At 39.5% G+C, this 21,968-nt stretch overlaps 1 protein-coding gene across 7 annotated transcripts in view; it reads left to right on the top strand.

Annotated features, from left to right (window-relative positions):
* The window catches only part of CPEB3 (cytoplasmic polyadenylation element binding protein 3), a 199,305-nt gene that overhangs the window by 127,805 nt on the left and 49,532 nt on the right, over positions 1 to 21,968 (top strand). The window lies entirely within an intron of this gene.

The raw sequence follows: 21,968 nt of genomic DNA, 5'->3' as shown, positions 1-21,968 counted from the left end.
ACCACTGAGCCACCCAGGGATCCCCTCTTAGGGTAAATTTCCAGAAGGGAGGTACATATTTATACAGATTATAAAGCTGCCCTTAAGAAAGGTCATATATGTGTATGTTCCCACCTACAGTATCTGATTTGTAAAACAGTTTTATTGAGTTTGAGGAAATCACTCTTTCTCGATCTTTCCAATCTGGTGGTTAAAAATAACATCCCTACCCCCTTTTTTTGGCATTCTTTTATCTTTACTAGCCTTTGAGTGTATTTTACTTTTTTAGATTGACTTCTCATTTCTATCTGGACTTTATATTGGAGTAAGGAACAAGAAGGGATCCAGTTTTCTTTTTCCAAGTAGGTTGCCAGTCATCTCAGCAGTCATTACTACTAATACATTACTACTAATAATACATTTTCTTTCTTCGTCAATTTGAATCTTTAGAAGTAAGTGTAAGAAAAAAAAAGTGTTGATTGGAAGGTTCTCTTTTCTATTTCTCAGTGGAGTGCACAAGTTTCTCTGGAACCACTCTGTCTAGTATGATAGCCACTAGCCACAAGTAGCTAATGAGCATCTGACTAATTTGAATTGAGATATGCTCTAAGTGTAAAATATACACTGGATTTCAAAGACTTAGTTTTAGAAAAAGGTAAAATATCTCACTAGTAATTTTATTTTCATGTTAGAATGATAATTTTTTGATACATTGGATTAAATAAAATATACTAAAATGAACTTCACCTCTTTCTTTTTACCTTTTGAATGTGGATGTTAAAAAAATTTTTGTGTTCTTTTTGTCGTTTTTTGTTTTTGAAAATTTTAAGTTACACATGTGACTCATATTTCTATTGGAAAGCACTTTTCTAGAATAGGAATCCACAAACTACCTGCTTTTATGTGGCCTGTAAGCTAAGGATGGTTTTTATATTTTTAAGGGTTGTAAAAACACACATGCAAAAAGAATGTGTAACAGAGACTATATGTGGCCCTCAAATCCCTTTGCAAAAAGTTTGTTGCCCCTTGCTTTAAAATAGTCTTTGAAGCTGCTCATGCAGCTTCTGAGACATCCAGTGACAAAGGAGGTCAGTTTATTTTAGAGGAAGTATATATATTTGCTAGACCTAGCTAATTTTTAAGTTTTGCTTTTCAATGGAGTCAAATGCTTCCCTGCAATCTTTACCTACTGATCAATTGTAGCCTATAAAGTAAAATAGAATAAATCATCATTGTGACATCTGTCTCTTGGTACGTAAAGGACTGTTAGTTTCTCTTTAAGACTTCTCTTTCCAAAGATAAATATTTTCACTTCTCACAGTCACACCTTATGTCTAATGGTTTCTGTATCACCATTCATTTGTCTGCCTTTTCTGCATATATATCATGTTTACAATATCCTACTCAAATTTGTTACTAAATATTGAGAAAACATTTGGGTTCATCTGAGCAGTACAAAGTTTAATAGTTCTGTTAACTCCATGGTTTAGGGTACCAATCCTATATAACAGCATAATAATATATAACTGTAGAACATTAGATCTGATGTCTTTACTTTACACCTGAGAACCTAAAGAAATTTGGTGTTATTCCAAGATTGAAGTACCTTTGAGAATCCATGCCCATTGCTTTGAATGTTGGGAACATCTAAGGAGTTCACCCCAACTATTCTGTGCCTTCTTAATAATGCCTCTTTGTGGTATTTCTTCTTCTCTTTAAATTCCTTAGGTTTTAATTCAGGCCCATGCCTTCTTGGTAATGCCCTTCATCTGAGTATATTTTTCTTTAGGTTATCTTAGTTTGGCCATTGGGTACAATTTGTTTGGCTCTACATTTTGGCTTATGTATAAGTAGAAAGGAACCATACACTATTGTGTATGTGTATGTGTAAGCAGAAATGAACCATCCACCATTGAGCCTGTTGGCCTTTTTCTCAGAAAGTATATGTCTAATGAAATACAGATTCATTCATCTGGCAAGTTCACCTGTACAGATATAGAGTAGGGTTTGTAACACCATGACCATTTCAATGGACTGTGGAGAATTTAAAATCTATGTAGAGAAACAGTGACCAGGTACATCAGTTGTCCCTTTAAGTGTTGTCAGGCCAACACAATGGGAGGTAATGGAGTCTGGGGCTTTCTCCAGCACAAAGACCATTGAGGTATTTGATCAGCTATTTGAGGACCTGCAAAGTCCTATGGATCAGTTTGTTGGTAGGCCACAAGCAGGTAATTGCTTCATGTTCTCTAGAGCACCACTGGTGTCAGAATGTGTGTTTTCATAATTTGGTCTCATACCTCATAACTTATAGTCCTGTGGGGGAAATAAGAAATTAGTTAACTAGTCAACAAATGAACATAATTACAAACTGTGATAGTTCTGTAAAGGATAAATTGAGAGTCCAGTGACTCTAAAAAGGGGGCATCAATTTAGAGTGAGGATGTGGAGAAAGCTTCTCTGAGAAGACAGTTAAGCAGACCTGAAAATTGAGAGGAGTTAGCGAGAAAGTTAGGGAAGCAGATTCCAAGTGGAGGAGTACCATATGGAAGGACTGAGTATAAAAGGGTTTTAGTCCCTTTGAATAAATGAAATGTGGTTGGAATGTTAGGAGAAAATGATGCAAAAGAAAGAGCCTTGAAACAGGAGGATTTATTTTTCTTCCTTAAATTGATCATCCCCCAGAGAGAGTAGACATGAAGGCATTTGTGTAGTTAGTGTTTGTATTTGGGGTGGAAGAAGAATCGAGTTGGGTCAAATAGAAATATCATTTTAAAATACTTTTAAATAGGGGCACCTGGGTGGCTCAGTGGTTGAGTGTCTGCCTTTGGCTCAGGTCGTGATTCTGGAGTTCTGGGATTGAGTCCCACATCGGGCTCCCTGCGAGCAGCCTGCTTCTCCCTCTGCCTGTATCTCTGCCTACTCTCTGTGTCTCTCATGAATAAATAAGTAAAATCTTTAAAAAATATATTTTCAAATAGCTATTGATGAAATTGAAGCAAAGTGTTGATGATGAAAAGAAATCCAATTCTAGCCAAACTATTGAGGAAAAGTTTTCTGGGATTGTCTTTGCATACTTTTTAGTTCTGGAATAGCAGAGTTAAAATTGTGAGGTCTGGAAAGAGAGGTTCTTCCAAGTCTTAGGGCATGAACCCAATCCCACATTTGTACAGAATAGTAATCAATGTCACTTATGTTTATAATAGCTGGGTGCAGGTAATTTAAAGATAGTGTTGAGATGGGCTAATGACAGCAAGGCCAAGAGGAGAATCTAGATGTCCTGATTTTGGTCTACAGGCTTGCATCCTTGCAGAGCAGATTGCCTTTCTGTGATTAGGGGTTAGGAAGAGAAATAATTATTATACTGTTGACTCCTGTTGTATTTTGGCTTCCAGCTAAAATCTAAACCTGGTTTACCTGTTTTGAAAGAACCTAAAGATAGTTATTTTTAAAAGAAGATAGTTATTGAAAAGGGATGGTAAGAGAACAGAATAAATACAGAAGGCTTAGGTCCTGATGCAAGTGACTGTGCAGCGTTGGGAATATTAATCCATCAAATATTTGTTGCTTGTCAATCTGTAGAAAAGCCCGTATTTGGCCTCATGGAGGATCTAGAAAAGATACCATCCTTGTTTTTCGGTTTTGCAGTTTCCTAGAGGAGACATGGAAACAGATGTTAAATATTAAGTAATGGTAAAGAACATGGATTCTGGAACTAGACCTGCTGGGCTCCTCTACCTATTAGTTGTATGACCTTAGGTTAGCTGTTTAAGCTTTCTGTGCCTTAGTGTGATCACTTGCAAAAGAGGGATCCTGGTAGTACCTACTTCAGAAGGTCATGATGAAGATTGTGGGGTGATCAAAGCAATCCCTGAATACGGTAGATATTATGAATGATACTGTTATTTTTATTAAAATACAAATAAATTTATGCTTAATGACAAGTGAGTAAAAAACATTCTATGCATGCAGAAGAGGAACAGATTGCTGTGGGCTGTGCAAGACCTTGATCTTCAAAGCTAGGCAAGAAAAGAATATGCAGAAATTGCAGGGGGCTGGAATTATGATAGGTACGATGGCTAACACTTACTGAGGGCTTGCCATGAGCCAGGCATTGGTTTACTATTTTCTAAATCATATTTAGTCTTCCCAACTGCACAAGGTAGGCACCCTTAGTATTCTTATTTTATATAGAAGAAACATATTTAGAAGAGGGCAGTTTGTCCATGGTCATGTGTTAAATGCTAGAGCTGGGATTTGAGCCTCAGAGTCCAAGGATCTTAAATATTGTACTCTACTATTCTCATTTGGGAATAAGGATAGCCCAGAGATAGATGGCAAGCTTAATTAAGGCATTATTATGTGGTAGTCTGACTGCCAATCCTAGGACTTAGACTGAGTAACCAGTGATCAAGAAGAAAGGCTCTGGAACAAGCTGCCTGGGTTGGATTCCTGTTCCACTACTTGCCATATCTGTATCCTTGGGCTGGTTATTTTCCTAAATCTCTATTTTTTTAAATCTACAAAATGGAAATAAAAATAGTGTCTAATTCTGGTTTGTTATGAGGATTAAATAAGAAAATGCATATAGAGGGGATCCCTGGGTGGCGCAGCGGTTTAGCGCCTGCCTTTGGCCCAGGGCGCGATCCTGGAGACCCTGGATCGAATCCCACGTCGGGCTCCCGGTGCATGGAGCCTGCTTCTCCCTCTGCCTGTGTCTCTGCCTCTCTCTCTCTCTCTCTCTCTGTGTGTGTGTGACTGTCATAAATAAATTAAAAAAAAAATTAAAAAAAAAAAAAAAGAAAATGCATATAGAATACTTTCCTTTTTAAAAATATTTTATTTATTTATTCATGAGAGACACAGAGAGAAAGGCAGAGACATAGGCAGAAGGAGAAGCAGGCTCCCAATGGGGAGCCTGATGCAGAACTTGATCCCAGGACTCTGGGATCACAACCTGAGCCAAGGGTAGACACTCAACTACTGAGCCACCCAGGTGCCCCTAGATACTTTCACAGTACCTAGATATCATTGAAGCCTTTTTTTTTTTTTTTTAAAGCAAGGGATAGGTGGTTGAGTTTTTTAAATTTGTTTTTGGTGTTTTAGCCAGGATCAGAAAAACTATTTAGGAATTTTCTGTAATCTGGTTTATAAGCAATAATAAGGACCACAAAGGCCTAAGATATTAGTGTTCAAATGTTACTAGGACAGAGGCAGTAAGAGACCAGTGGTTCTGAATGAGAGTAGATCATGATGGTAGTAGACTTTGATGGTAGTGTTGCTTAAAATCACTTACACTGAACGGGAGGGTCTTGGTACTGTTGAATGTAGGGGAGTCAACTGAGAGAAAACCATTTGATGTAGTTAGGATTTGATTAAAGACATGTAGAGTTTGGTGTGTCCTCACATCTGGAAATTACTAATGGGCAATGAGATTGTGGTTAGGTAGTTTGGGGAAAGAGACTGGGGCTGAAGACATACATCTCTTGAGAGTCATCTCAAGAGGGAGAAGAAAATGATACACAGATAATAAGTAAATGTTGTTAGAATCCAAAAGGAAGAAGAGAACATGTCAGTAGAGAGGTGGGTAGGTGAAAGACTGGGAGTATGTTTGTGGCCTTGAAGGCTAGGGAAGATAGCTTCAAGAATGTACATCAGCACCATCACATATTGCAGGGTTACTGAGAAGATCTCTATGGAGGGGTGGTGGCTGGCTAGCTCAGTCAGTAAAATTGGTGACTCTCCATCTTAGGATCATGTGTTTAAGCCCCATATTGGGTGTGGAGATTACTTAAAAACATTTTTTTAATTAAAAAAAAATACCTCCATGGAACAGAAATGATGTAGCCCTCTTGTCAACTACGTGATCACAGGAATTTCTATTGTTATCTTAATTCTAGGTGTTAGTATTGTAATAAAGTAGGAAAACCAGAATAAAGAAATCTAGTTTGCACTGAATATGTTATTTTATAAATAAGAGTAATCCTCTCTCCCCAGCAGAACCAACCATCATTTTTTTGTTTCCTTCCAATCTCTGTTCATATATATCCTTTGGGCAGGGTGTGTTTTTATAGCAGAAATACAGTTTTCTATCCTCCTTCTTCTCTGCCATGTTACTACATAATTTTCATATTTTTCAAGAGTCTGCCTAATCTATTGTTACACCTTAATTTATTTGCTTGTTGGTCACATAGGCTATTATAAATAATACTCCTTTTAGTTAGTATATCCTTGTATATGGCTTTTCCTTTCATAGTATTTTCTTTAGGATAAATTGACAGAAGCTTAACTAGAGTTAAAAGAAATGAAAATCTTAATGACTCCAGATTTGATATCATTTGGCTTCCCAAAGCAATTTTCTTTATGAAGTTTATGCTAATTTGGACATCTGTATGCAGCATGGTTTTTGCTTAGTTCCAAATTAGATAGATGGTACATTGCAGCTGTGGACTTACCTTCTGCCTGTGGGTTTGGAATGTAATGGACCCCCACAGAAGCCAAAAACCACATTGGTATGAATCTTCTGCTGGAAGCATTTAAACCTTTCCTTTCATGTCAAATCTGTTCAATCTTTGGTGTTCTTTGGCATCATCTCCTGTCATTCTCTCCCTTACCCACTCTGGCCACACTGACTTCTTTGCCATTCCTTGAGGTTCGCTCAGGCCTTTCAGGGTCTTAGTACTTCCTTTTGTCTGAAACCATTTTTTCCCAGATTTCTGAATAGATTGCTCATTTCTTCCCTTAGATGACGTCTACTCACATGTCACATTAATTAACAGAGGGATCTTTCCTGATTTCCTTATCTATCCTCTTCTAGCCGCTCTTACCCTCATTTTATTCCTTTTTTACTCCCATTTTATTTTTCTTCAAAGTACTTAGCATGACCTGAAAAACTTACATGTTTCTCTGTCTGTTTTGTAGACTGGAATGTAAGTTTTATGAGAGTAGGATATTTTTATGTTTTATTCCCTGCTCTATGCCTGGTTCCTTGCATGTCTGCCTCAGTTGCTGACCCTCAGGTATTTGTTAAATGAATGAATTTTTATGTTGGCAAATGATGAGTTCACTATATTGCTCAGAGAGTAGAAGTCCGTCACATTTTAAAGCTGGAAAGTTGGGATGACTGGGTGGCTCAGTGATTGAGAATCTGCCTTCAGCTCAAGGTGTGATCCTGGGTGTAGGGATTGAGTCCCACATCGGGCTCCCTGCGAGGAGGCTGCTTCTCCCTCTGCCTGTGTCTCTGCCTCTCCATTTCTCTCTCTGTCTCTCAGGATAAATAAATAAAATCTTTAAAAAAATAAAGCTAGAAAGTTCCTTACAGATCATCTCATTTTAATATAATCTTTATTTTAAACTAAGACTCAAAGAGGTGAAGTGTCTTTTCCTAAAACCACATAGCTTTTATCAGTATGGCTGACCAATAGTTTATGCTGTTTTACCTGGTGAATTATAAACGAAGTAGTTTTTATTTGTTTGACTAGTGTATATCATTTGTGGGAAAGGAATATGAGTTTAAATATAAAATCTGATAAATTATGCTGTTATTTACAAGACTGGATTTTATATAAAAATTAGCAAGTTAAGTTATGTGACCTGTGGGATACCTTCACAGCTATTTAAAAATCAAAGTGGTCCTTGGCTTTTTCCTGAATCCTTCTGTTCTGTTGGCTATGCTCACATACAAGGGGTTTCTCCAAGAGTTGGTTTAGGCTGAGGTTGTGGGTCTGAGCTGCCCTTTTGCTGTGGCTGTGAGCAAGGGATTACATCCCAAATAGCTTAACCCTGGGAGTCTGCCCCTTGGGTGATGCAGTGTCCTGCTTTGTAATTCAGTTCTTTGACTACAAGGATCAGAGGTTCTCTTGTACTACCTCAAATTGGGGATGTGATTATGAATGACAAGGAGAGCCCCCAAATAGCTGTGATAGAACCAGATATCGTGGAGGTATCATGCTAGGGGGTGGCTGCAGGGATTCAAACAGTGGGAGCTATTAATTCTTCATTGCAGTATTCCAGCATTATCGTGATTCAGCCCTTCTCTGCATGATTGTGCTTCCAGTGGGAAAATTGTTTACACATTTCTACTTGAATTCCAGAAAGAGAGAATCTGATTGGTCCAGTCCTTTTTTTAACACCTAGCTGAGACATAGGCCATTTTAAAGAGAGTGGCTGTAGAATCTTAACTGTTTAGTAAAGAAACACATTAGTTCTGCTTCCTTGAATGTGGGGCAGTGAATGTCACTACTAGGAAGATAAGTTGGATGTGACAAGCTTTTATGATGATAGGTATGTTTATCATAGCCTCCTTCTTGGAAGAATATCCTATGTCCAGAGTTGCTATCACTAGAGCTACAAAATTGTCCACCTTTAGCCTTCTACCCCTCATTTTGTACTAAGCAGCTGTTCTTGAGACTGCCAGTAATCTCACCTCTTGTGAGGGGGTGGGCACCAGGGTGAAGAACTGGCATCTCCTGACTAGTCAGTACAGCTGTACTACCACTATTGGCAGAGACTTCTGGGACAAAGGTAAGGACAGCAGCCAGCTGCAGATGTTGGACCGGAGATGGACCACGTGGCTCTGAAACCGTGTTCAGAAGTTGGTGATGCTGGCAGCAGAGTGGAGGAGGCCATCTCAGCCCACTTGGGCAGCCACTTTCAGTTCTGACAGTCCAGGGCCACAGGATTCAGGTGCACAGCCGGGTGAACAGGAACAGTAACAGGCATGCAGATTTTTGCAAGAATAATCCATGCCTTTCGATCGGATGACTGCCACTCACGTTGAGTAAAGAGTTTGTTTCTGAGTTGCTGTTTGTTCCGGTGATTATGTATTTCTTCTGCGCTAGCCAGGTGGCTTGCTGGTCCTTGGGACCAAGGTCATGCAATTTGGGAAGGATATACTTACCAGCGTGGTTTGTGAACCTGGCACAAGCCAGGCCACCTGGGTTTCAGATGAACTTTGAGGCATCAGCTACAGAGATACTGTTTGAAGAACAGGAAAGAAGATTACTTTCAATGGACATAAATAGGTCATTGTGAAGCTGCATAGGCTGGATTTATGGCATTTATTTCTTTTTCCTTCAGTTTATCTGAATCTGGCCTTGGAAAGGAAAGTTTTCAAACTTCACATTTTTTTTCCCCTTGTAATATAACTTGAATGGAAGTAAGTCAGTGTTGTTTTAGGCCCAGATTCCAAGTTTTTCTACTTTCTGAGTTACATAAACTGATCCAAGTTGGGAAACTAAGGGTTTTAGCCCATACATAACCTTTTGCTGTTTATAAGCTATTGAGTAATACTTTGCCTTAAAAAAAAAATGCAGGTCCTGGTTTATCAACTAATATTTAGTTGATTGAAGGTTTCATTCTCAGGAAGGATTTTCTTATAAAAAACATGGAAACTGTATTGCAGGGCAGCAAGAGTGGGCTTTTTTTGTTTTGACCTACTACTTTTATTTTTTTATTTTTTTAAAGATTTTATTTATTTAGTCATGAGAGACAGAGAGACACAGAGACACAGAGACACAGGCAGAGGGAGAAGCAGGCTCCATGCAGGAAGCCCAATGTGGGACTCGATCCCAGGACTCCAGGATCACGCCCCAGGCCAAAGGCAGGCGCCAAACCACTGAACCACCCAGGGATCCCCAACCTACTACTACTTTTAAAAGTTTAGCACAGGGATGCCTGGGTGGCTGAGCGGTTGAGCGTTTGCCTTCGGCTCAAGGATGATCCTGGGGTCCTGGGATCGAGTCCCGCATTGGGCTCCCTGCGTGGAGCCTGCTTCTCCCTCTGCCTATGTCTCTGCCCCCTCTCTGTGTCTCTCATGAATAAATAAGTAAAATCTTTAAAATCTAATCTAATCTAATCTTACCATAAGGGTGCCTGGGTGGCTCAGTGGTTGAGTTTCTGCCTTTGGCTCAGGGTGTGATCCTGGAGTCCCAGGATCGAGTCCCACATGGGGCTCCCCAGAGGGAGCCTGCTTCTCTCTGTGTCTTCTGAATGAATAAATAAAATATTTTTTAAATGTTTTAAATAAAATAAAAGCTTAGCACAGCCTCAGTTTAAACTGTTTTATTAAACATCTCTCTTCTGCATTGTATTAAAGGTGAACTGTAAGAATGAGTGTTTGATTTCAAAGCATTTGTAGTTTGAGGGACTGTATAGAAAGGAGTAGGCAGAGGAATGTACAGGTGACAATACAGAGCCTGAGCAGCCACATAAATAACAGAGACATACTCTGTCATAGCAGTACCTGTGTGTGCTGTGTCCAGGCAGAAGTGCTATGAATGGGGGAGATGCTTATTTAATGTAAAGAAGCCAAAGCACCTCTGACGAGAACCTTCTTTAGAATAGGGTAGTTCACAGGAACTGAAATGGAAGGTGCAAATTTGACATGCTGAGACAGAGTGAATGTTTTAGCAGAGGGGTAGATTGGGCCAGGACTTGCTGACAGGAATTGAATGAGCAAGTGAGACCAAGAGAGGATATTTTGCTTGAAAGGCTTAGAATGGGAAACTGAGAGGATCTAGTGAATAATTTTGAGATCTGAGAACAAAGACTTGGGTTGTCTTTCAAAATAGAATGGATAGTTTTAGTCAAGGCTTTAGTCTTGTGAAGGAGAGATGGTGGCACAGAGAAAATCTATTGGCAGTAGCATCAGGAGCTCATCAGAGGAATATTAAAGTACAAGAAGGAGGAGAAATTAGACTGTCAAAGTTCAAGCACTGTACAAGCAGGTTTGGACTAAAGCTTCATCTGTAGGGAAGTGTCTATTAGGTTAAAAGTTGTTTGATGCTGAACAAGGGAAAGTAATAAGCAGTGAGACAAGAGCTGGATGTTTGTGGACTCATGTGGACAGCAGTTACTAGCCATGTGACACTAAGCAAGTTTTTTAATCTCTGAACCTCAGTTTACTCATCTGAGTTAATACTACTCATTGGGTTATTAAATGGATTATGTGAAACAGGGCACATACATTAAAACCACAAGGTCTTTCTGGGCAAAGAGAATAATATATTATTCCATTCTCTAAAGAGCTATTTGGTACTTTTAAAGATCCAATAGTTTTGTTTGTTTTTTAAGATTTATGTATTTATTCATTCATTCATTCATTCATGAGAGACACAGAGAGGCAGAGACACAGGCAGAGGGAGAAGCAGGTACTTTTTCTGTCAAATAATATACTGTCAAATAATATTAGTGTCCTTCCCCCTGATGAAAATGTAATGCTCAGTAATAATAAAACTGCCCAACTAGTTTGGCCAGTTTCCTCCCACACCCTCAGTCTGGTCTCAGTTTTCATGGTCAGGTGCTTGTTAGAACTGACTGTGACTAGAACTGACAGACTGGCCGACTTCACAAGGACCTCTTTATGTAGGAAATGTGAGGTTACATAAACAGAGCAACTTTTAAGCCCAACGCCCCAGGTCACTGCCCTGGACACAGGAAGTAGATTGCCAATTTTCAACTCTGAGGTGGTTCTACCCATCAGACTTGGTATCTAGTCCATTCCCACCTTCCCCACCCCTGCCTCCCAAGCCAGAAGTTACTAGTGCAATAAAAAAAAAAAAACACAAAACAGACTAGACCAAAATGGTTGAGCTTCATCTGTATTTAGTAAATATAGTCAAAGAAATATATTTAGTTCTGAATCCATGGGAAACGTTCAGGAATCCATGGATTTGGGTAGTATCTGCAGAGACATCTCTACATCTTATCTTAGGCTAATCCCTTCCCTTGGAATGTCCTCCATTTTTTCACTTATGTCATGCCATTAAGATCTGTTACCACCTACAGAAAGACTTCCCTGATTTTTCTATCCATGTCTTCTTCACTGAAAGATCTGTCTTCTTTCTATGAAGTTCAACTTTTACAAGTACTTAAAAAAATACTTCTTAGAATCCTTAATGTGTTCCTATATTAGAGTTCTCTATATATTTATTCTTCATTACTTTCTTGTACTAGCTTATAAATTCCTTAAGAATAAAACCTTGTTTATGTTAGTATTCTTCTGCAGTGCCTAGAGCACATAGTAAGTGTTCGGTAAATTTTGGAAATTGGATGTTTTCATCCAAGAGGGAAAATGAATAGGGAATCCAGTTCAGAGACCTACAGTGTTCTCTAGGCAGCAGGCAGGAAATTGATGGGTGCTTCAGCTCTCCTTGTCCACTGCCCCCAATCCTATACTCTTAACTAATGAACTCTAGTCTCTGTTTTCCAAATGAGCCAAACTTTTGACCTTCTGTGCCTTGGCCTGTACTCTTTCCTAAACTTGGAATGCCTTTACTTACTGGAAGACTAAGTATCCTCCGGTTCATATATGGCCTTTGTTCTGTGGCTTTCCCTGATGTTTGGACATCTCTGCTCCATTTGTCTCCCACCAGTGCTCGTAGGACACACCCCCAACACCACACTCTTCATAGTGTACTTTAGTCATTTATTTAAAGGTAGGATTTTTCCAGGACTTGGCTTCTTCATCTTTGTAGCTTATTGCCTAGCTTCATGCTTTGTACCTCATAAATATTTTTGGTTCCATTGAATTGGATCCAAAGACAAAGACTCCTGAGGCAAACTAGGTAAGTCTTCTGACCTGAGAGCCAAGGTTAGTGAGAATGTTTGGAACAGACTTCTGTGCCAAAAAAATATCTGAACTCAAACAGGTCTGGCTGGACAGGTGCCCTTCAGGTCTGTCTAGGAAGGTCACAGGAAGTAAGGGAGCCTGGATTCTGTGCAAGGAGAGAGGTTTTGTGTGTGTGTGTGTGTGTGTGTGTGTGTGTGTACACACCATGGATTTTTCCTTCTGGGGCTGATCTCAATCGAAAGTGGCTGTCCCTTAGGTCAGCTACTGTTTTATGAATATAGCAATGGTTTGGGGAACAGCCCTACAAGCTGGAATTGTTTTCCCATTGTAGTTGATAATTGAAACATATAAACCACTAAGAGCTTTAGTTGATTTTAAGAACTATTGGATCTGGGCAGCCCGGGTGGCTCAGCGGTTTAGCGCCACCTTTGGCCCAGGGAGTGATCTGGAGACTTGGAATTGAGTCCTATGTTGGGCTCCCTGCATGGAGCCTGCTTCTCCCTCTGCCTGTGTCTCTGCCTCTCTGTGTCTCGAATGAATGAATGAATGAATGAATGAATGAATGAATGAATGAATGAATAAATAAATAAATAAATAAATCTTTAAAAAAAACTATTGGATCTTTAAAAGTACCAAATAGCTCTTTAGAGAATGGAATAATATATTATTCTCTTTGCCCAGAAAGACCTTGTGGTTTTAATTTTTTCTCCACAAATTTTTATTTTTAAAAATTTCAAACCTACAGAAAAACAAATCAAAACCATGTTGAGATACCACGTCACACCTGTCAGAATGGCTAAAATTAACAACATAGGAAACAGATGTTGGCAAAGATGCAGAGAAAGGGGAAAACCCTCTTACACTGTGGTAGGAATGCAAACTTGTCCAGCCACTCTGGAAAATGGCATGGAGGTTCCTCAAAAAGTTAAAAACAGAACAATCCTATGACCCAGCAATTGTACTAATAGGTATTTACCCAGAGGATATAATAATACACATTTGAAGGGATACATGCACCCTGATGTTTATAACAGCATTATCAACAATAGCCAAACTATGTAAAGAGCCCAAATGTCCACTGAGTGATGAGTGGATAAAGAAGATGTGGCATATATACATAATGGAATATTACTCAGCCATCAAAAAGAATGAACTCTTGGCATTTGCAACAGTTGGGTGGAGCTAGAGTATATTATGCTGTGCAAAATAAGTCGGCCAGAGAAAGGCAAATACCATGTGATTTCACTCATATGTGTAATTTAAGAAGCAAAACACGGGGTAGCCCCAGTGGCTCAGTGGTTTAGCGCCGCCTTCAGCCCAGGGTGTGATCCTGGAGACCCGGGATCAAGTCCCACGTCCGGCTCCCTGCATGGAGCCTGCTTCTCCCTCTGCCTGTGTCTCTGCCTCTCTCTCTCTCTCTCTCTCTCTCTCTCTCTCTCTGTCTTTCATGAATAAATAAATAAAATCTTAAAAAAAAAAAGAAAACAGATGAACATATGGGAAGGGTAAGAGAAGCAAACCATAAAAGACTCTTAACAATAGAAAACAAACTGAGGGTTAATGAAGGGGGGGGATAGGTTAAATGGATGATGGGTATTAAGGAGGGCACTTGTGATGAGCCCTGGGTATTATATGTAGTGATGAATCACTAAATTCTGCTGAAACCAGTATTACGCTATATATTGACTAAAATTTAAACAAAAATTTGAAACAAAAATTCAAACCTACAAAAAAGCTCTAAGAATAATGCAACAAACACCTATATAGCCTTCTAGATTCACCAGTTATCAGGAGTTTGCCACCTTTGCTTTCTCTCTTTTTTTTCTCTGTGTGGTGTGTGTATGTGTATGTGTGTGGTTATTATTTCAGAGTAAGTTGTAGACATTAAGACCCCTCACTCCTAAGTGCTTCTGCATGTCTCCTATGAACAAGAAATATCCAGATTGTTCTAGTTCTGTCTTTCAGAGATATTTTTTTAAAATCCAGGATCCAAACATGTGGCCTTAACATCCAACTTTAATCTTGTATTTAATTGTCATATCTCTCTACTGTCCTTTAATTTAATTTAGACCACTTCCTAGGCTTTTTATCTTTTGTATCACTTGATGGGTCCATGTCAGATGTTTTATAGAATATCACTTAATTTGGAATTATCTGATTGTTTCCTCATAATGAGATTCAAGTAAAACACTGTTGGCAGGAATAGTATGTAGATGATGTGCTGCATTGAGGAGGACATAGTACAGGAGGCACGTTAAGTTTACCCTGTTGTTGGTGATGTTAAGTTTGATCATTTGGGTAAGGTGTTATCTGCCAGATTCCTCCATTTTAAAAGTACCTCTCTCTCCCTTTGCAAATACTGATTAATCTCTGAAGTGATACTTTAAGAATATGTTAAATATCTCGTATGCCCTTCCAAAATTCACCGATTGGTTTTAGAATCCATTGATGATTCTAGCTTAAGTCGATTATTACTGTGATGATGACACTCATTTTATTATTTTTTTAATTTTTATTTATTTATGATAGTCACACACACACAGAGAGAGAGAGAGAGAGAGAGGCAGAGACATAGGCAGAGGGAAAAGCAGGCTCCATGCACCGGGAGCCCTACATGGGATTCGATCCCGGGTCTCCAGGATCACGCCCTGGGCCAAAGGCAGGCGCCAAACTGCTACGCCACCCAGGGATCTCCGATGATACTCATTTTATTAAAATCTTATTTAGTGAGATATCTGCTTTTTCAGTCCCTTGAGTACCTTTATTCTAAATACATCACTTATGGGGCACCTGAATGGCTCAGTGGGTCTGACTCTTGGTTTAGGCTCAGGTCATGATCTCACAGTTGTGGCGTTGAGCCACATGTCTGTTTCAGATTCTATCTCCCTTTCCCTCCTGCTCACGGTCTCTCTCAAATACATATATACATACATACAAATATACATACATACAAGATAAATACTAAATAAATAAAATCTAAATAAATAAATAACTTAAAAATACATTGAAAGCCAATAAGCATCTTTAGTAAATATGACAATTTGATTGACCTTAATAAAACTGAATCTAAACTTCTGATGATTTTGAAATTCATCATTTCTTCTTAATAATAGTTTTGTGGGCTTTAGAACAAATATATCTGCACAGGCCTTAAATTGTAGCACTAAAGCACAGATGACCATTTTATGCTTCTTAAAACACTGTGAAAGTAACCATAAATAATAAACAGGCAGTCCTCATTTGCTAATGATAATGAATTTTTTGCCTCATCATTTTTAAGTGAGATAGTATAAGTGAATGTATTAAGAATGAGGGCTCTGTAAGCTGACCTAGGTTTTAATCCGAGTGTCCCTTAACCCCTTGAAGTTTCAGTTTCCTCATCTGTAAAATGAGAATAACAACCATATTTACCTCAGAATTACTGCGAGGATGAAAAGAGCTTGCAGATGTAAAGTGTTTATTATTAGCAAAGTGCCTGGCACACTGTAAGCACTTCCTAAGTGATGTTTGTGGTGGTGAAGTTGGTGGTGATGGTTATTTGTACTAGGGATCAAGTATTTAAAAATTCTAACATGAAAAAATATGTATTTAAGAGCTCAGGAAGCATTGTTTTTGACAGGTAGCCAAGAACATTTTGGAGGTTGTTATACTTAATGTGTTCTCAGGTATTAAGAGGAAAAAAATATTGTTAATTAAATGTACCCTGCAAAAACCTGGCCAAATAAGATGGAATTATCCCAATTAAGTCCCCCTCAACCCCATACTTCCTGTTCTCTTCACCCCAGAGAAGTATGGTCAGTCCAGACTTGTCAAAAAATCTCTCACTGTTTAACTCTTCCTCCCCAACCTATTTGGCACCAGTGGGAAAGCCAGCAATTTCCTGCCATCCAGAGTCATGATGGTGATAGTGCTAAGAATTCCTGTTGCTTCCCCCAGAGCCCATAGTTCCACTCATAGACTGGCTCTGAGTTGAGGGCCTCCCATATCTCACCACATCGCTGAAGCCCCCTCACATTCCTCAGGTATGTGGGAAACAAGGTCACCATTTCTGAAACTGAATTTTTATGATCCTTTTTGTCTCTTACTGGATCAGAGGGCAATGGAGAACAGAGGGAGCTTATAATTTTTTGGTCAAGCGTTTTTATATACCTTTCAAACTAATAGAAGAACCTGCCACCAGAGTGACAGTTTGAGGAGCCCTATTTGTAAATATAATAGAAAGCTCCCCACAAGTGGAGGGAGGGACAGGGTCCCAGGCAAATTCCCTGTAGAGTGCAGAGACCAGCACAGGATACAGGGTTTGATGCCACCATCTGAGATCATGACCTGAGCTGAAATCAAGAGGTAGATGCCACCCAGGTGCCCCAATAGTAGGTTTTTATTTAAAGAATGTGTTATAATAAGCAAATAATATCACATCTGATAATTCTCTCTCTTGATGGAAATGGCTAGTGATATATGAAATCAAAATATTAAATAAGGGGTGTGACTCAAGTTTAACAATTTCCCTTATCTAATGCTAAGAGGATGTTATTACTGAGAATGGCACCTTGCTGATCAGGGAGGGAGTAGAAATGATTTAATATAAAAGATTATTTGTTGTAAGAGTTATCCTGAAGAAATTGGTAAAGTATTATGAGCCATTGCTTGGGAAAGGAGAAGTTGTTTGTAGATATTTTTCTTGGTAATAATATTTGTAGCAGGTTTTTGTTTCTGACTCCCCATTGTTTTTACTCTGTCTTATGTTACTGTTAACATTTATGGTTATAAGAGAGGCCTGATTAAAGATCTGCTTGCTTTTATAGTAACTACTCATCTGCTATGGGGAGATACTCTCCCTCTCCTCTGCGATGCACAAATTGAGCTTAGTGCTGGAATTAATGTGGAAGATTTCAGAGGATGGGCAACACTATACCAGAAAATGCAGTCAGCCTGATGGCCTTCTGGTGGCAAGGAGCTGGAGAAAGCCCCAGCTCAATGTGCATACCCCATTTCCAGCCCCCTTTTTTTTTTCTTTTTAGTTGGCTCTATGTCCAGCCTAGAGCCAACACGGGGCCTGAACTCAAGACCCTGAGATCAAGGGATCCCTGGGTGGCGCAGCGGTTTAGCGTCTGCCTTTGGCCCAGGGCGCGATCCTGGAGACCCGGGATCGAGTCCCACGTCGGGCTCCCAGTGCATGGAGCCTGCTTCTCCCTCTGCCTGTGTCTCTGCCTCTTTCTCTCTCTGTGTCTATCATACATAAATAAATAAAAATTAAAAAAAAAAAAAAGACCCTGAGATCAAGACCCAAGCCAAGGGATCCCTGGGTGGGGCAGCGGTTTGGCGCCTGCCTTTGGCTCAGGGCGCGATCCTGGAGACCCGGGATCGAATCCCATATCGGGCTCCCGGTGCATGGAGCCTGCTTCTCCCTCTGCCTGTGTCTCTGCCTCTCTCTCTCTCTGTGGGACTATCATAAATAAATAAACTAAAAAAAAAAAAGACCCAAGCCAAGATCAAGAGCCAGATAGCCAACCCACTGAGCCACACAGCCGCCCCTCCCCAGGCCTTTTTGATGTTCCTGTGCTTCATGTACACAGATGAGGTCCTCTCCAAGAACAAGATATCCAGTGTGCCTCTGAGGACCTTTATAGACCATCTGTACCAGGGTGTAATGTGATGAGGCAGGAGGTTTGAGAGAACATGCTGAGACCTCCTCTTTGTGATTTGCATTTTTTAACCCACTCATCTCTAATACTCACTTTGGCAAGTGGAATTAATATTCTCACATTAAATGAAAACACTGAGTTTTTAATATATTTTTTGGGGCTTGGTGATTGATACTATTTCCAATAGAGAAAGGATATGAAGGAATTACATTTTTTCTAGTTTTGTTGTTAGGTTTTATTTTTCTTGCCTTGCCACCTGCTGAATCCTTTGACCCATCTAGCCTGGGGGCAGAGCCCAGAAAACAGCTCTGGGTCCTCCCATGTAGGCAGCTTCCTTGATGTATCTACATACCCACTGCTGTGGGCTTAGTGCTGTCCCGTTTGTGTTGACTTCTGCCTGTTGCATTGGCCACTCTTGGTTTGTCAAGTAATGGTTGATCTTTTTCCTTCTGTGTTTGTTTGGATGGTAGTGGTAGATCTTTCTTCTACAGTATTTACTTGAATACTTTGTATAGTAGACAAAAGGTTGAGAAAAAGGTTTTGTTTTGTTTTGTTTTTTTAAGTACCCAGTATTCATTATCTACTGCTACTGTCATTATGTGTTGCCCAGGACTCCAAGAGTTTTGCTCTAGGCCAGTCAATTAACATCTTTGTTTGATGCATGAGAATCTTCTGAATATGGAAGTTCTTACTCTTCTCTACCATTTACACCTTTCTGGCATGCAGTGCATCAGAGTAGAACCATACTGGTGATACGTTTTTTTGAGGTCAGTAGCAGGACTGGGAGTGAGATGACAGCTGAGAGACTAAGCAAAACTAGACGGGTTGAATAGTCTAACTTAGACTAGCTTGTGATGGGCCTTTGCCCAGCTGCCATACATGAATGCTGATGTGTCAATGGATGATAAAATTGGTCCCTGAAACATCTGTTGACCTATTTGAAGTCTTTGCTGATTCTCTGAAGTCAGAGTCCTTGCTCCTCTGGGCTACCATGGCACCTTTTGTCTCCATGTATCTCTTTCAGCTTTGTAGCAAATAGTTCATTGTCTAAATGTCTGTTTCTTCTACTACATAAGGCTCATGACAGTAGGAACCTACTCTCTTCCATCTCAGTTTTCTCATAATCCATAGGTTGTGTCCCACTTGTAACAGTTGCTTCAGTAAATCTTACTGAATCAAAGTGAGCAAAGCTGCCTGTCTCCATGGAAGTTCTGCAGCTAGCCCCTGTTTATCAGTTGTATACTCTGCCATGAGATAAGAGAGTATCCTTGGAGAAAGCAAGCATCATCATCAGAAGTAACATGTAAAAACACTAGGCTATTATTTTCTTTTTTTGGACAACTTTTTTTGGGATATAATTCACATACCATACAGTTTACCCATTTAAAATGTAAAATTCAGTGGTTTTCAGTATGTTCAGAGTTATGCCACTATCATGACCACAATGAGTCTTAGAAAATATTCATCATCCCCAAAAAGAAGTTCTGTACCTAGTCTCCCCAGTCCTTAGCACTAGGCAATCAACTTCTTCCAAATTCCTGTCATGGTGATATTTTGACCTCTTCCCATGAATCATGATTGTTCTTAATGACATCTAGAATAGTGGATCTTTTCCAAAAGATTTTCAATTTACTTTGCCCAGATCCATCAGAGGAATCTGGCAGCTATAGTCTGATGAAATGTATTTCTTAAATAATAAGACTTGGTGGGACGGGGGTGCCTGGCTGTTTCAGTTGGAGTTACATGTGACTCTTGATCTCAGGTGTGGGGTTGAGGCCACAAATTTAGTAATTTCTAAATTTGTGGGCTCAAATTTAGTAATTTCTACACCAACAAGGGTTGGGTGTAGAAATTACTAAAATAAGTTAATAAACTTAAAAAAAATAAGGCTTGAAAGTTGAAGTGACTTTTTAATCCATGGGCTACAGAGTGGACATTGGGTTAGCAGGCATGAAAACAATATTCATTTCACTGTATACCTCCATCAATACTCTTAAGGGACCTAGTATATTGTCAATGAGCAATAATATTTTGAAATAATTTCTGAGCAGTAGGTCAATAGTGGGCCTAAAATATTCAGTAAACTATGTTGTAAACAGATGTATTGTCATCCAGGCTTTATTCCATTTATAGAGCACAGGCAAAATAGATCTCTCATAATTCTTAAGAGCTGTAGGATTTTCAGAATGATCAATGAGCCTTGCCTTCAACATAAAGTCACCAGCTATATTAACCCCTAACTAGAAAGTGAGCCTGTCCTTCAAAGCTTTAAAGATTAGCATTGACTTATCCTCTTTAGCTATGAAAGTCCTAGATGGCATTATCTTCCAATAGAAGGCTATTTCATCTACATTGAAAAAGCTGCTGTTTATGGCAGGCACCTTCATTAATTACCTTTAGCTAGATCTTCTGGATAACCTGCTGCAGCTTCTACATCAGCATTTGCTGTTTTACCTTGTACTTTTATGTCATGGAGATGACTTCTTTCTTTAAACTTGATGAATCAACCTCTGCTAGTTTCCAAACTTTCTTTTTTTTTTACACTTTATTTTTTTATTCATGAAAGACACAGAGGAGAGAGAGAGAAAGGCAGAGACACAGGCAGAGGGAGAAGCAGGCTCCATGCCGGGAGCCCGACGTGGGACTCTATCCCGGGACTCTAGGATCCTGGGCTGAAGGCAGGCACTAAACTGCTGAGCCACCCAGGGATCCCCTAGTTTCCAACTTGGCTCTTTCAGTTTCCTCACCTCTCTTAGCCTTCAAAGAATTGCAGAGAGTTAAGGCTTTGCTCTGGATTAGGCTTTGGTTGAAGGGAATATTGTGGCTGGTTTGATCTTCTATCTAGACCACTAGAACTTTTTTCATATCAGCTATAAAGCTGTTTTGCTTTCTGGGGCATCTGGGTGGCTCAGTGGTTGAACATCTGCCTTCAGCTCAGGTTGTGATCCTGGGGCCCTGGGATCGAGTCTTGCATCAGGCTCCCCATGAGGAGCCTACTTCTCCCTCTGCCTATTCCTCTGCCTCTCTGTGTCTTTCATGAATAAATAAATAAATAATCTTTTTTTTTAAGTTGTTTTGCTTTCTTATCATGTGTTCACTGGAGTAGCACTTTTAATTTCCTTCAAGAATTTTTCCTTTGCATGTGCAACTTGACTAACTGGCTCAAGAGACCTAGCTGTCAGCCTCTCTCAGCTTTTGACATGTCTTCTGCACTATGCTTAATCATTTCTAGTTGTTGATTTAAAGTGAGAGATGTGTGACTCTTCCTTTTACTTGAACACTTAAAGACCCTTGGTTATTCATTGGCCTACTTTCACTGTTGTTGTATCTCAGGAAATAGGCCCATAGAGAGGAAGAGAGACAGTGGAATGGCTGGTTAGTGGAGCAGTTACAACACACGCAATGTCTATTAAGTTCACCGTCTTATGTGGGCCGAGTTCATGGTTCCCAGAACAATCACAATAGTAATATCAAAGATCCCTGATCACAGATCACCTTGTCAAATGTAATAATAATGAAGAAAAAGTTTGAAATATTGTAAGAATTACCAAAATGTGACACAAAGACACAAAGTAAGCAAATGCTGTTGGAAAAAAAATGGCTCCAATAGATTTACTTAATGTAGAGTTACCACAAGCCTTCAATGTTTAAAAAACTGAATATCTATGAAGCACAATAAAATGAGGTATACTTGTATTTCATGGAAATTCCATAGAGTTCTGAACTTGCTCCCCTGAGCAATTATGAGAATTAAGCAAGATATTGTCTATGAG

The sequence above is a fragment of the Nyctereutes procyonoides genome, unplaced genomic scaffold (genome assembly GCF_905146905.1).
Source record: "Nyctereutes procyonoides isolate TBG_1078 unplaced genomic scaffold, NYPRO_anot_genome, whole genome shotgun sequence".
NCBI classification, from domain to species: Eukaryota; Metazoa; Chordata; class Mammalia; order Carnivora; family Canidae; genus Nyctereutes; species Nyctereutes procyonoides.
The sequence above is the reverse complement of the archived record's forward strand: the minus strand, read 5'-3'. Positions and strand labels throughout refer to the sequence as shown.